Genomic DNA, 16,182 nt, shown 5'->3' on the forward strand with positions numbered 1-16,182 from the left:
AGTAATCCCTGCGACTCTACAGGAGCTTTACCTTTCCACTTACGCATGAGTACAGCATTTTCCCAAAAATAGGCTACTTTTGCACGGTGTATTTTATCAAGAGGTATAACTGCTTCAATACATCTGGCTAGGGAAGGGTCAGATTTCTGGGCAGTACCTAATTGTTCCCTCCCAACTTTTAAAGGAATCTCCTCAACAGCTAAGGTCTGGTTGTCAGGACAATTCTCTAGTATAACTGACACTTCAGTTTCCTCCCCAGACTTGTCACGTGACAAAAAAGATTCAGAGAGGTCCACAACATCTCTGAACTTAGATGACTGTGCACGCGTCACTGCACATGCGGGAAAAGGTATAGAATGACTTGTAAGGTTAGGCTGTTCACTATCAATAGGGTTCTGCACTACAATTGGTCGAGGAAAGACATTACCTCCTGCAAGGTCGTTTCCGAGAATAATTCCCACCGCCTCGACAGGTAATTGAGACCGTACACCGAGTTTTACAGCGCCAGTTACAAGGTCTGATTTCAGGTAGACATTATGAAGGGGGACATTTATACACTGCATTCCAATTCCACGTACAAGTACATCTGTACCCGAATAGGTTTTGGTAGTTAGGGGCAACAATTCCTCCAAAATAAATGACTGCGCTGACCCAGTATCCCTCAAAATTGTAACAGGTACGTACTCGGAGCTAGCTGAAAGAGATACTAAGCCAGTCAGAAGAAAAGGCTTATACGACAAAACTGCGGTGGGGCCTACATCAAGGGCGGAACGTACAAGTGCAGCACCTTTAGGTTTGGACGGAGAGCTCTTCTGCTTCCATGCCTTACAGTCCGAAATTAAATGACTGGGGTCAAGGCAATAAAAGCAGACCCTTTTATCACTTAAGGTAGGTTTACGACGCGCATTTATTGGAGTCTCATCTTTACCATTACGGGAGAGAACACGGGATGCAGCCTTAACGTGGCTTTCGCTAGGAAATCCTGTTACGTTCCGACGCACCGCAGGAAACACATTCCGATGCGTTAGTACAAATTCGTCGGCCAATACAGCAGCATCAGAAAGTGAACTGACTTTCTGCTCATTTAGATGTACAACAATGTTCTCCGGTATGCAACTCTTAAAATCTTCCAGCAGGATCAACTCCTGAAGTTGTTCAAAAGTTGTAATCCTGCTGGAGAGACACCATTTCTCAAAAAGCATCCTTTTCTCTCTTGTAAACTCTACATAGGTCTGTTTGGCTGTTTTTAGGTATGACCGAAACCTCTGCCGGTAGGCCTCTGGCACCAGGCACGTGCACACATAGACATCAAAGGGGGCTTGAGCACCTGCCCTTTTAATTCCTGGAGAGAAAGTGCCCTTTTTTTCTCGGGTGCTTTTTTTTAAAATAATATGATCTTTATTCATATAACAACTGATGTCTGTCTGTTTCTTGTGTTTTTAACTTATTACTTATTTATTTTAATATGAATTCATTCAGAGAACATTTCAATGAGATTTAAACTCACAACAAGAAAAATAGCGCTTTTTGTGGTACACAAACGGTTAACAAATGAGTCCCGCCTCCAAAACTCACATCGCTAATATGACTGGCTTTATCTTTCTTAAGTCCCGCCTCTCTAACCTACTTCGCTATATGATTGGTTGGTCGTTACTCGTGTATTGTAGGCTGCATTCGTGCTTGTAAGAAGCGCCAAAGCTCTGACAGTCCGAATGAGACGCGATATGCAGGCAGGTTACCGGTAAGTGACTGAGGAAGAAAGCATTCTTATATTAACAGTTTTATGCACAAAAATGGGACACGTTGTTACACATAACGATTCAGGGACATTGTTTTCCACGACAATCCCATATAAGCCTGAAGAGTTGCAAACTTGTAACCGTATAGTGTATGTAACGTTAGTTTAAACAGACTGCTCATAAAATAAGAAAGCACAAACAATAATATAATTGCTAACTACAGTAGTAAGCTTTTTTAGTTTGCGTTTTTTGTAATGGCTGTTAAATAAGTATAATGTGTTATACTGGAGTGCTGGAGTAGATTGGGAACAAATATGATGGTTCAGTATTTTACTTGTCCAGTCAGACTGACATCACAAAAAAGTAAAATATAAAATACAAATAAAATAGGCCTAATCTATATTTGTTGTTTCTGACATGTGTAACCCTAATAAATATGAAACCTAAGATTAAAGGTGCCATAGGAGGTGTTGCCATAATATGTTAAATTGTTCTTTGATAATTCCATAGAAGGTATGTGGCTTTATTAAGTGCAAAAATTATCCAGAAACGTTTTTACATGTCCATTGACAACCCTAGAATTTGTCATTTGAATGAAATGGTCTATTTTTGCCCTATTTGAAAGGGTCATGAATAATAATGTTGAGCTCTGCTCTGATTGGCTCTGCTCTGAGGCTCATGCCAGAAGCTCACATTAGTAAACAGACCTTATGGGGCAGTTTCCCGGACAGAGATTAGACTAGTCCTAGACTAAAATAAATGAAAGAGCTGTCCAAACTGAAAACAGCTTGCACTTACATATCTTAAAATACATCAGTGCCCTTTTTTTTACTTCAAAATGCACACAGGTAACGTTTTTAGTAAGGCATGTTTGTTAAAACTAGTTATATTTCCTAATTAAACTAAGGCCTAGTCCTGGCTTAAGCTAATCCCTGTCCAGGAAACCACCCCTAAATCTTGAGCCCTTATCAGACGAAAATAGATTTTGAGTAACAACTAAATGTTAACTAATAGAACTTCAGCTAAACGTTAGCATATAGCATTTATTGGCATTTAGCGCTAACTCAAAGTCACAACTTTGTTTTTAGCATTTAAACAAATTTGTAAATTAATGTGTAATTTAATGTTGGGGCGTACACCTCGACTTACATCAAGAGTCTGTCCCCCTGAAATTTAGAAATCTAAATTGGTGAATTTAGAAGAAATCTACAGATGCAAACAAATGGAGGATACACTCTAAAAATTTAGTAAATCTGAGTAACTGCATCTGGTACATTAATAAATAAAACTGAGTAGAAAACAGTTAACATGAAACATTCAAAATTATTTTTAAGTTGCTGTATTTTGTTAATCATTTTTGCAGTGAATTATTTTCAGTAAAGTTAACAAAATAGCAGCAACAGTCCTCTTCAGTTTAGAGTGCATATTTATGTTGATTTTAAAGTGTTGTGTATTCTGATAACACCAAAATAATTAAAATGATGTAGTGCCTTGTGCAAAATAAAAAAAAGTTATTAGTAAAACAAGCCCCTCTGCTTGATGCAGTTATTTAGGTTATTCTAAATTTTTACTTGAAACAAGTAGCATGTGAAAATGTTTTCAAAACATGCACAGTGTTGTGTAATGGTTTCCTTTGCTGCTCTATAAACCTAGCATACTAAGGAGACCATGGTTTCTGTGTGAAAGAAAATGAAACAATTGCATGAGTTTGAGGAAGATAAAATGAATTAACTTTTTAAATTTTTTTTTTAAAAAGGAAGTCAGAGTTGCGTTAATATATATACTTTTTTGTTAAAAAAAGAAAAAAATACATAATTATGAGAAGTGCCCTTTATTTCACTTGAGCCCCTGCCCCTCAAAATGTCTGTGCACGTCCCTGTCTGGCACTAATTCATATGCCCTCAACACAGCAGTTTTAACAACTTCATAATCAAGAGATTGGTCTATTGGTAGGGCAGAGCAAACTTCCTGCGCTTTACCTGTAAGGCTGCACTCAGGGATGGGCAGTATTTCAAATACATGTATTTAAAATACGTATTTAAAATACAAAATAGTATTTTGTATTTTGTATTTTAAAGCCTTTGGAAAAAATGAAATGTAATTTGTATTTAAATACATTTAAGATGAGTATTTTTGTATTTTTAAAATACTCAAAATACTTTGAGCCAGTCAACCAGTCAGGGTGCTGTTTTCATGCATCAACTAGTTCAGACCAGACACCAGAGTTCAGGTAAGCAAATATATCTGTGCAGCTTTTAGTGGGCAATAATTCAAATGTTGGAGTGGGAAAAAAAGCAGGGGAGATTGAGTTATTGGGTGTCATGTGATTTGTGTTATTATAACTGTCGCGAAAGGAAATTCAGATTCACACTTGCACGTTGGCGGCATGCAGTTTAATGCACGACTGAGAGAGTGTGAAACGCTGACAAATAGGCCTACACTTTTGACTTAAAGGAAAACCACTATTTTTCAATATTTTACTATGTTCTTACCTCAACTTAGACGAATGAATACATAACTATCTATTTTCAATGCATGGAGGAAGAGCACTTCGTTTGCAGCATTTCGACCTCAGCGCGCAGTAACATCTTCACAGGAGTAATGATGTTGCTGCGCCAGAGTTTAGAGTGCTGCAAACTAAGTGCTCTTCCGCCTTACAATATAGTTCTCATTTTTTATCCACTTAAAAATCACTACGTTTTATTTTCTGTCACCATACTTACGCGTGTAACTACTCGCGTAACAGTCTTTAAATAGGGAAAACATGGAAGTGTTTGGTGGCTTCTAAATTCTTCCCTGTTTGGAGGAATAAATGGGACTAGGCTAAATGCTAACACATTCATGACACGCTGTGCAAAGATGAAGTGCACGTATTGAAAAAAGATAGGTATGTATTCATTCATCTAAGTTGAGGTAAGAACATAGTAAAATATTGAAAAACTGTGGTGTTTTCCTTTAAAGGCCCTTTCACATGTGACGCGGCAAGTGGTGGAATCAGCACACAGTTGCTGATTTCTTTTTAGCTTTGTGCAGTTGAAGCCTTGTTTACACTTTTGCAATTCGCATGGCTCTACTCTACGGCGTGAACCTGCGGGCTCCTCAGTAAACCTACAAGACTTTTATGCTTGATGTGCTCTCCGTTGTATAATTCTGTGAAATGACAGAGGGCGACTCGTGAGTAATTGTTCTCAAAACCATCAAAAAGCAGCGATGAGAGAAAGTAGTTTGCCGAATAATTTATCAAACACTCGTCTCGTGAGAAGTTTGTAAATACGTGGATTTCTTCACATAAAAACTGATTAGGGTGTGGGTCATTTTGACGATACATGAAAAATATTTTATGTTTTTATAAAACATCACTTTACTTGAATGGGTGTTCATAAGGCTGACATGACACCTTCATAACCATGACATGACACATGTCATGAATATGAAGGAGATTTTATTGACGTTTATGACTACTGTCATTAAGTGTCATTTGTTCAATTATGTCATTTTTATTGCAAAGATGACATTGTTTGAGATGTCTTTGTTATGACAACTTGACATTAACCAAGACAACATAACTGATCACTTTTTACCAGTGATACAAATTGAATTTGTCATTAAAATGTCATTAAGTGTTAATACTCTGTAAAATAGTTTAATAACAGCATCATGAATATTTTTCTTGACCTCAACTACAGTGGTACAAATATAATTTGTCATTAAGTGTTAATACTCTGTTAAATGGTTTTATAACAGCATCATGAATATTCTTCAGTTCATAATGTTTATTTGACCGAGTATTAATAATATTTGACAAAGTATTAACACTTAATGACATTTAAATCACAGTTTAATGTAATGTTAACCCACAAAGCTAGGTAGTTTCTTAAGTTTGATAATTATTGTTTATGATTTATAGCAAGTTGTATTGGTTTATGTCAAGTTGTCATAACAAAGATATCTCAAACAATGAGGTATGTAAAATAAAACGAAAGTTTCTAAGCAGTTGCACACATCTAAATGCTTTTTGGCATTCAGAAATAGACCCAGATAGATTTCAATAGGGATACTTGCACTGAATCACCAATTTCACATGTATTTTGTGTATTTTTAAAATACAAAATACTGTATTTGTATTTAAATACATTTTTCCACACAGTATTTTGTATTTGTATTTAAATACATTTTTCAACACAGTATTTTGTATTTGTATTTGAAATACATTTCCATGTATTTATGCCCATCTCTGGCTGCACTGCAAAAACAGTGCCCACAAGTCCTTAGGCCACCTTAGCTTTAATGCTATTCGTTCAAAAGTGACGAAATAGGAATCAACCTCTGCCTCCCTAAATGGTGGTACCAGTTTAAGATATTTACACACATCGAAGTCTACGTCGGGAACAGTATCACTAGGATTTTGAGGTGTAGAAGGAGAAGGCATAGGGGAAACAGGGGTACGTCTACCTTTTAAATCTAGGGTATGCAACTCAAGCTGACGTAATTCAACATCTCTTGCTGCTTCAGCCTGTACCAGGCGAAGCTTAACTAACATTGCCTGACGTTCCTCTTGCTTTATTAGGAGATCTAACTCCTTTAATTTAAACTGCAGCATAGCGTCACCAGGAACAGGGGGTGTGCCTGGAAGATCTGGAACTGGAGCATCAGGCTGCTCTTCCTCATCAGGCTGCTCTTCCTCATCAGCAGGAAGAGGTACCTGTAAAATACCAGCTTCAACTAGTTTTTCCAACAAAGATTTCTTAATGACTTTTTTAGTTGCTGATCTAGGAACTTCAATATTATAAAAGTTTGCTATCAATAATAAGTCAGCCTTTCTACAACGTTTAAAAGCTGTCAAGGTAGGAGATAGAGTGAAAGCAACTAAATCAAACTCCATTTTTCACCTACCACACAGTTCTTCTCTTACCTCACCCTCAAAAAAAAACAGCCAAACAGCAAAAGAGAAAAGTACCTACATCAAATCGTACAAAAAAAAGGAACAGACGAGCTCCCACTTGTTACATTTTCCCCCTTTTTGTCTAGGGGTCAGGAGGGGAAAATGACAAAAAAAAGGTTTTTGTAAAAGGAAATCAGGAAAAAATTGACACACTTCCAACCACTGTCCCAGAGTGAAAACAACTACCTCACATAGGCTTAAGCAGAAAGCAAAGTTTATTTAAGAGTTTCTTTCAAATGAGCTTTTCTGCTAATTAGCATTCAAAAGAGAGGGAGAGAGACCTAAAAACAACAAACAAAAAGAATTCGGGCTAAAGTTTAGGGGAACCTAAACTTACCTGGGAGAAGATAATACAAAATAAAACAACATACCCTTCCCTTTCTCCCTATCTAAGCATAAACAGGAGAAAAGCATATAAAATAAACTAGGAACTCTCTCATACAGCTTTTTAAAAAGAGTAAAAAAGTAATGCTTTAAAGTTCACAATACCTTCTAATTACCAAACACATGTAGAAGGTTAACACCAGATATAGTTCAGGATCACAATCCAATTTTCTATAGAATTGTTGAATTTTGCTCACTAAAGCAAAATAGACAACCACCAAACAAAATTCAGTCTGAGGCAGGGAGAAGTGTGCGACTCTCCAGCATTCAGCAAGTGCTTTTCAATCCCTTGGTCGACACACCCAAACGAGCTGCAGCTGATGGTGATTTGGCCTGAGAGCAGGTAGAGTGAGAAACAACAGACTGAGAGAAAAACAAAAACACAGAACACAGGCCCAGGACACACAATATATGTTAAAATAAATGTGTTACAATTAACAAAATAAAAATTACTTAACCTGGGCCGTAACAATATATAACCAGAGGCGATTCTAGGGACTATGGGGGCCCCAAGCAGAAAATTCCCTGTGTGCAAGAAGTCTGCAAAGCTTCTATACAATGTCCTTTGCTTAACCCACTATTCTACAGTGCAACAGTTACTGCGAAAGATACATATATACAAGTGTAATCATCATCATACCTAACATTATTAACATGTTTGGATGCATAAATAGCATAACGTGTTTGGAAACAATATTGACAGCAGAGAAATATTTTCTACATTATACAATGATAGCAATGATTCATAACTTATTTTTACAAGGATATTTTTACAAGAATATTTTAAGAAACCAGTCATTTTATGAAGCTATACTAAATATTCTTAGTCATAGTTACTGCTAACTGTTATGTACGTTAGTGTCCTAGAGTTAAATATTAGTAAACTTAATATTAATTTCATATATCTGAAAATACAGAACAGTATAACACATAAGTTACATCTGTTGATTTTCTCAGCAACAATGCAATTCTATAGACTTGACAAGAGGTTTTCCTTAGATTTGTTTGATAATGTTTGAGACCTGACAGGGTGAGGATCAGTGATGCCGGTAACGCGTTACTTAGTAACGCGTTACTCTAATTTTACCACTTTTTTAAGTAACGAGTAATCTAACGCGTTAATATTTCCAAACCAGTAATCAGATTAAAGTTACTTATCCAAGTCACTGTGCGTTACTATTTTTGAAATTTTCCTTAGTAAAATATATATTTTCTTGTATATTTCTTCTTGCGTCTCGGGAAGTGAAGTCAGGTGTGCGACAAGTCACGTTTTCAGCACGAGGACAATTCAGGTCACGTGTAAGCGACACAAACGTAAACAACGTACAATGGAGAGAGAAGAGAGATGCAGCTACAAAAACACTACGTCAAAAAAAAAAAAAAAAAAAAAACAGACAGACGGCGCAGACAGTGAAACTAAGAGCAAGTCCCACCCGGTGATGCGAAGCAGTGAGCAGGAGTTCATCCACTACCCAAACAACAAAAGCTGGACTTCAGTGCAAAACCAGTAAGTGTGGGAGAGTTGAAGAACGAAAGTAACAAAGCGATTTTCTCAGAGCCCTGATAACATCTGCATCTCACTATGACAGCATATTAGCACATAACCTCTGAAAGAGTTGACAAATATCGCGTTATTTACTCACCGATTTCCACGTGTAGATCCAGAACTGTGTTTTCAACCATGATAAGTACATTCCAAAAGCGGTCTTTTTTTCTTACAACGCGTTGTGTTTCTCGTTTCATGTGTTTACAATACTGATAAATCTACAAGGTATATAACATCCTAAAGACTTCTCAGTTTTTCAAAATAAAAGTAAGTCGAGTTTATAGAGTAAGTAGATCCTGTCGGGTCAAAAGTAACACTTGTTAGTTTTGTCCCGCTGCTACTGTGTATAATATGGTAAAAAAATTGATATTATTCTAATTTGATTTAATTTTATTTTCATAGTGTTCAAACTATTGAATTTTTTTTTTAGTCTCAGCAATTTAAGTTTGTACTGTTGGTTGCTTTTGAAACATTTGATAAAACTGAAATTTAAAATAAAAATGTAATTTAATAATTTTTTACAAAGATAAATGACAAAATAAGTTTGCAGTTACATATTAAAGAGGTCATAGTAATATATATTTAATAAAAACAAGTGTAACACAAAAATCTATCATGTTTTGTTGTGTTACTTTTGACCCACCTGTGTGTTACTTTCGTCCCTGCTGTCAAGGTCAAAAGTAACAATTCACTACTCTTGTTTAAAGTGAAATTATACAGAAGTCGTTTTACATTTGTTCAAAATTCCAGCTGGTTTTGATAGACCACACTTGTGAGTTATTGACCACAGCAAAAATATATCTCCCTCTAAAACATTAACTTTTAAAATTAAGTTTTTCTGAAAATGGCCCCTGCTCACCCCTATTTATGTTAAGTGAAGTCAAGAAAGACTCATATATATATATATATATATATTAGTTTTTTAAAACACAACAGTTCAACTTAAAATGTCAGGAGATACATTGTTGACGTTACTGTTAAAAATGCACTTCCAATAAAGTGAGTGTTGGCAAAACCGGTTGTCATTTTTAATGTTGAGGCAGTGGGGGTGTTGGCAGCTACTGGAATGTAACTAACAAAGTAACTTGTAATCTAACTTAGTTACTTTTAAAATCAAGTAATCTGTAAAGTAACTTAGTTACTTTTTAAAGGAGTAATCAGTAATCAGATTACTTTTTCAAAGTAACTGTGGCATCACTGGTGAGGATGTAGTTAAGTGTGCTTGCAAAAGCACACTTATTGTTCTTCTTAAGTTTTATTATTCTTATTATTATTCCCGGGTAGATTTTTTGTGTCAGCTCTAGCGACCAGACCGTTTGACGCAGAGACACCGTTCAAACTTTAAAATGTTCGGGCAGTACCGGTGTAAGTTGCTTGAGAGGATGAAGTCACAGATCCATGTCGTTCGGCCGCCATATTGGAAAGAACACAAAACCTTAAAAAAGTTTCACAGGTCACAAATTTTGTCCAAACTTCATGAAATTCCACGTACGCGATCCTTGGACCGAGCCTCACAAAAGTTACTAGAAGGATTTTTGATTTTCGGAAGCGTTTGCGCGCCACAGCCCAAACTAAATGTGCGTCAACGCCGCCAAAACAGGAAGTAGTTCAAATCTCAATATGTCTGTAACATTTATTAACCAAAAATTTTATATGAACTCTTTACTCCAATGTGAAGATGCCCAAGATAAAAAAACATTGCAGTAACATGTCTATATTATGTTATTTTCACTTTAAAATGTCCAATTAAAACCTGTGTAAAAAATAAAAAATGTCATTAGCCTTTACCAGTAGAGGGCAGCCTTTACGTTCAAACGTGTTTTTTAGACAGAATGTAAAGATAGCGGCAGCCATCTTTAGAAGCTAAGCTAACAGGCTATTGCTCCGTGGAAAAGTTTGAATAACAATGGCGGGATGTAGTTTTAAGGTTTAAATGGCAAAATGGAATAGAGAAGAGCTGTTGAGAGAATCGAGTGTTCCTTTAAGAGCCACAATACAGCGAAGAGCTGAGAAAGACGGAGAGCAGAGAAGCCCGGAGAAGAGGCCACAGCCTGAGACTCTGCTGCATAGAGCCCGTGGGGCACGCAGCACCATCGGCTGGCACCCAAGCTTTGTATCGTATATGGACAGCGTAATCCTGGATACATATTTTTAAAATCCTAAAACTTCATCTTATTCACTATACAGTATGCGGTTTCGGACGCAAAACTGCAAATGGATTTTATATTCTGAATGCTTGAATCAACGCGAGCTCTCTGGAGAACGTGCATTTTCACATACAGGTAGGAATTATATGATTCAGACATATTTTAATCCCTTTCTTTTATTTCAGTGATATATGGCACGACAAGTTTAATTCCCTTTTTCATCAATGTAATACATTGTAAACGTATTAGTTTCGCTCGCGTCAGTATCGCGTCCTCGCTCGCGTGATCGTTTGGCGTCGGCTCTATGACAGCTGCATGATTTAAATGATTGTGAATTGACGCGAAAAAGTGTCACTTTACCTTAAATCATGCATGTGACGCCAAGTGTATTTAAACAGTCATGACTTTCAGAAATGTATGACACATTTAAAAACACAGCTTTTGCCAGAAGACTGCGTATATGCCATTTACATGATCTTCAGGTAAGAAGATACATATATCTAAATCGTATGCTTAGCTACTGTTGAACGGGAACACGATTGATTGCATTATGCTGTCAATCACTGAGGGAAATATTTTCTTTTATCATTAATTTCACAGTCTGGGTCGACAGAGGCGCGGGCGCCGCAAAATCTTTATTTTTCAATCACTCCGCAAAGAGACTTAGATAACTCTGCTGATTTTGGACTTACATATATGATTTATACATCATTTAAAACTTTAAAGTGTCTAGTATTTTTTCTGTCCACTCCCATTAAAAACAGAATGTTGTGCTTTTCGCAAAATTAAGAAAATAAACATAATGCGGGTTTGCTCTCTCTCTTAGTGACGTCCTTTCAGAAACACGTCAGAAAAATGAGCTGTAACTTAACGAATTGTTTTCATAGAAACATAAGATAAATGTCTACATAATGCTTGGAATGTCTGCTTTTAAATGGTGTAAGTGAAATCGAAAACAAATATTGTACTTCGTTGTTAACTGTATTAAAAGAGGGAGATGTACCGTCTCTCATGTTACTGCATTATTTATAAAGAGCCACGCCCCGCTCCATTGAAGAGAAGAACAGAGATCATCCATATTCATTAGTCAACGCCACAACGAATGTTTTCTCTGTGCTTGCTCATACAGCAAAGGCTCAAATATTATGCGAGTCATCGTTCTCACAAAAGAATGCAATTTAAACGAGTAAGTTAATCGGCCATCGCTCACAGCCCAGCATCTGTCCTGCACCACTGTATGCATATCGCGCTGACAAACATACACGTGATTTTACTGCTCTGATGAAATCTAAAAGTATAATTTCTCTTATTAGAAGCTAGCCTAATGTTTGCCAGTTATTAAGATGGCGGTTGTAGTTTAAATAAAGGGTTGTGAAATAATAAGCTTTGACAAAAAACTGCATAAAACAATTTTATGTTCCATATTATAAACTTTTGGTTATGTGTACTTAAGTGAGTAGATATGGCTCTTATTTACACCTTTAAATGTAGAATAAGAATAGAACTCGGGTATCTTACAATACACTTATGTTGTTATGCAGTTTTAAAATACAAAATACAAACATGTCTGGATGTAGATAAAGCCTACTTGGTCATATTACAATGCACAAGTTTTGTTGTATGCAGTTTGAAAATACATGTTTGTAGAAAAAGTATATTGTACAATGCACTTATTTTGTTGTTATGCAGTTTCAAAATACAACATGAGTATGTTTAAATGTATATGTCGTCATCATCACTGATATATCTCTGGCCCTCATGACAAACTAATTGAATAGCCCTGTCGTAGACGCTCAACACACAATCATATTCATAAATAGTAAAGAAATGAAACGATATTAGGCTATCAGTGCTGCTGTCGCTCTTTCCTATCGCTTATTTTAAAAATGAGTTTATGATCAATAAAATGCAGCTTATATCTGCTGCTTTTGGTGACGTGAACTCTGGCCTACATTAAAGGTGCAGTGTGTAATTTTTAGAAGGATCTCTTGACAGAAATGCAAAATAATATACAAAACTATATTATCAGGGGTGTATAAAGACCTTTCATATGGCTCTTATATGGCCGTTATGTTTTTATTACTTTAGAATGAGATGTTTTTATCTACATACACAGAGGGTCCCCTTACATGGAAGTCGGCATTTTGTGCCACCATGTTTCTACAGTCTTAATGGACAAAATCATGACATGTTTGTCCTGTGGTGGCTACCGTAGCTTCTCTATGCATTTCAAAAGCGAGGGGTGAGCTGTGAACTGAGCTTTTGGTTGCAATTTGGAACCTCACCACTAGATGCCGCTAAAATTTACACACTGCACCTTTAAGTCTCATGTTTTTAAGATTATCTTAAGTACTAAAGGATTTTTGGTATATTATGTACAAAATTAGTGTGTGAAAATATGGCACTTCAAAGGGATTGTTCACTCAAAAATTAAAATTATTTAAATTACAATTCTAAAAAAAATGTAATAAGAAAACACTGAGGGCTTGACATTAACTTTTTGAGGAACTTGTCCTTCGGACAAGTAAATTTGTGTTTCACTTGTCCATGCACAAAAGTCACTTGTCCGGGTAAAGTTTTATAATATAATGTATTTTTTGTGTTTTGATAATCAGTGGACACTTGTCCTACAAAAAATCCACTTGTCCCGGACAAGCGGACAAGTCTTAATGTCGAACCCTGAACATGTGCAGCACAGCCGTTATAGTTGGTTCTAGGCTAGCTAGCTATCCCTGTATTTACATAAAATGGTCTGTGCTAAGCCCCGGATGTCCTTAAAGTGCGTTTTGCAGGTAAAATTTTTCAACGAATTTGTGCAATTTGCTTGTTGATAATAAACATTTAAACTGTTATCCATTGTATTTTATGTTGTTGGGTATCACAAAACCCAAAAAAAGTATGAAAAAGTACAGCAATTTGCAATGATTCTCCTTTCCCTCACAACGCACTGTATGACGTCACGCTGGGGAGAGAATTGACCAAAGCCGCCTTGAGAGCATTGAGAATGACTACAGAAAGACGAGTAAAGTACAGTTCTGATAGCGCAGATAATAGATAAATACATAGATAGATAGATAGATAGATAGATAGATAGATAGATAGATAGATAGATAGATAGATAGATAGATAGATAGACAGACAGACAGATAGACAGACAGATGGATAGGCTAGTATAGAGAGATAGGCAGACAGCCAGATAGCATAACGTTAGCATATCTTCGTGTAGAAAGTAAACAAACAATTAACATACTCGTGCATGCTGGCTTGAGGGGGTCCATGATCCTGCCTGAAATGGGTGTAACTTTATGCGATCTTCAGCACAAACGGTTTTGGCAGCATGTCTCTAATCCTGGAAGGTGAGTGAAGCACGTCACGTCTGTTCGCGGGGACCAGCGACCCAAACGAACTCACTTTCTTACAGCCAGTAGCGGAATGGCAATCGAGAGTCGGGACTTTCCCGGGCCAATCTGATAATAGTTATACATTTCGAGTTATATTAGCAACACCGTCTGGCGGCGTGATGTGCGCCGGTTCCCGCAGCCCGCTGGTCAAACTGTGCAGGCAGCATATAAAAGTGCTCAACCTGTTCCGCAGGTCCAAACATGTACAGGATTTATAAAAATACGGTGATCAATGAGCGGTTCCTCCTCAAATGGCATAGCCTGTCGTGATGTAAAAAGCCGCCGAACGCCTGTTTATTACAGTATGTATGCGGTTGGATCCGAGTATGCTGCAGCTGCTGACTGCTGCTGCATAAAATGATCGTGTGATTCGTTATAATCGCATAAACAATATAACAAAGCATCCTTTTATTTCACAAAACAATATATTTGATATATTATTTGATAGACTAGTAAGTGTGGATTAAGGATGTTTAAAAATCTCTAGCCTGGTGGTCAGGACATGAATGGATCAAATCAGCAGATCTGCGAAGTTTTATTTATCTCCACATATATCATAAATAATAATTAGCAAGGTAACTTTGCAGTATAACACATTATATATTTCCTACGATGTATATATGATTTCCAAATTATATACGTAAGTATTAAATAGCAATAAATGTCTCATCTATCTCTATGGCTCTGGCTGAGTCTTTCTCCACTTCTCCCCAACGTGACGTCATCGCAGAATTGCGTTAAAAAAACCGTTAATACCAAAAACGTAAAAAAGTGGTCTTTAAGACCATTTTTGAGACATTTTAAAAATTATACACATATCTTGAGTGATTTATGTACCCATTAATCGACAGTGGTGGTTAACCTGCAACATACACTTTAAATGCTGGAAGCACCCCTGGTTACAAGCCTGTATACATTTCTGTGTGTGTGTGTGTGTGTGTGTGTGTGTGTGTGTGTGTGTGTGTGTGTGTGTGTGTGTGTGTGTGTGTGTGTGTGTCAGGAATGCTTTCACGTATTGAAACCAAACTTTGTACATGAACTTGGGACTCCAATGCGAGGATGCACAAGATAAAAAACATTCTAAAATGTAACATTTCACAAATCACGTTAGTGACCGCACCAGAGCAAGCACACTTTTGCGGTTCCTCCGGAAGTGCATTTTCTAGTTTGTCTTACCCCCCTTAATCTCATCATCTCTCCGTTCTTCTTCCCTTTCCCTGCTTTGCACAAAACATTTCTGATGTACATCTTCAGAAGCCAATAATGATCGAGTCAAAATAAGACAAGCATTGTTATTTAGAAACTTCCTTTAGTCTTGTCATGTTTTCATAAGCTAACTCACTCGCGTGGTGTCTTTTGATTGCGGTTGTGTGCGAATGAACGCGAAGACGCGCGCGGACATGAATACGTGCGTGCACGCGTGATTGCGACTGCTTTGTCGGTTTTACAAGCGTAAAATTGGGTAACTACATTGTATATAGATCCGTTTTTGCCGCGATTGTCTTTGTAAAGGATTCCAATAGTTAACTGCTAAAAATTAAAATTAAGATTTAAACTGGAGCACAAAAAATTTACAAGTAGGCAAGTGCCTGACTGGAGCTCGACCGGACACATTAAACAACATGTGCATACAGAAAGCTGCTCACTTTAGCACCTTTTTGTGCTTAAATTGTTTTAAATCACTTGAGTGTTAGCATTTGCAAGCCTTTGAAACACGTGCAAATTATAAACCTTTCCTATTTAAATTTGCGTATTAATCTGGGAATCACATGCGAGCCGAACCATGGGTCGTGATCCGTACGGATCAACTGCGACAGCACTACTGAACGATACACCGTCACCCATTCGCTACGTTCATTTTCGAAACTGGCAAGTTATCGACCTGGGTTGGATTTTGACTGGGCTAAGCCATGTCAATCAACATTCCATCCAATCGGAATTTTGATATGCAGTCATGTTGAGTATCTATTTTTATCTACTGGGTGTAGCTGGCCATCCGAGAAACAAACTTGGGGGCCCTCTA

The sequence above is a fragment of the Misgurnus anguillicaudatus genome, chromosome 7 (genome assembly GCF_027580225.2).
Source record: "Misgurnus anguillicaudatus chromosome 7, ASM2758022v2, whole genome shotgun sequence".
NCBI classification, from domain to species: domain Eukaryota; kingdom Metazoa; phylum Chordata; class Actinopteri; order Cypriniformes; family Cobitidae; genus Misgurnus; species Misgurnus anguillicaudatus.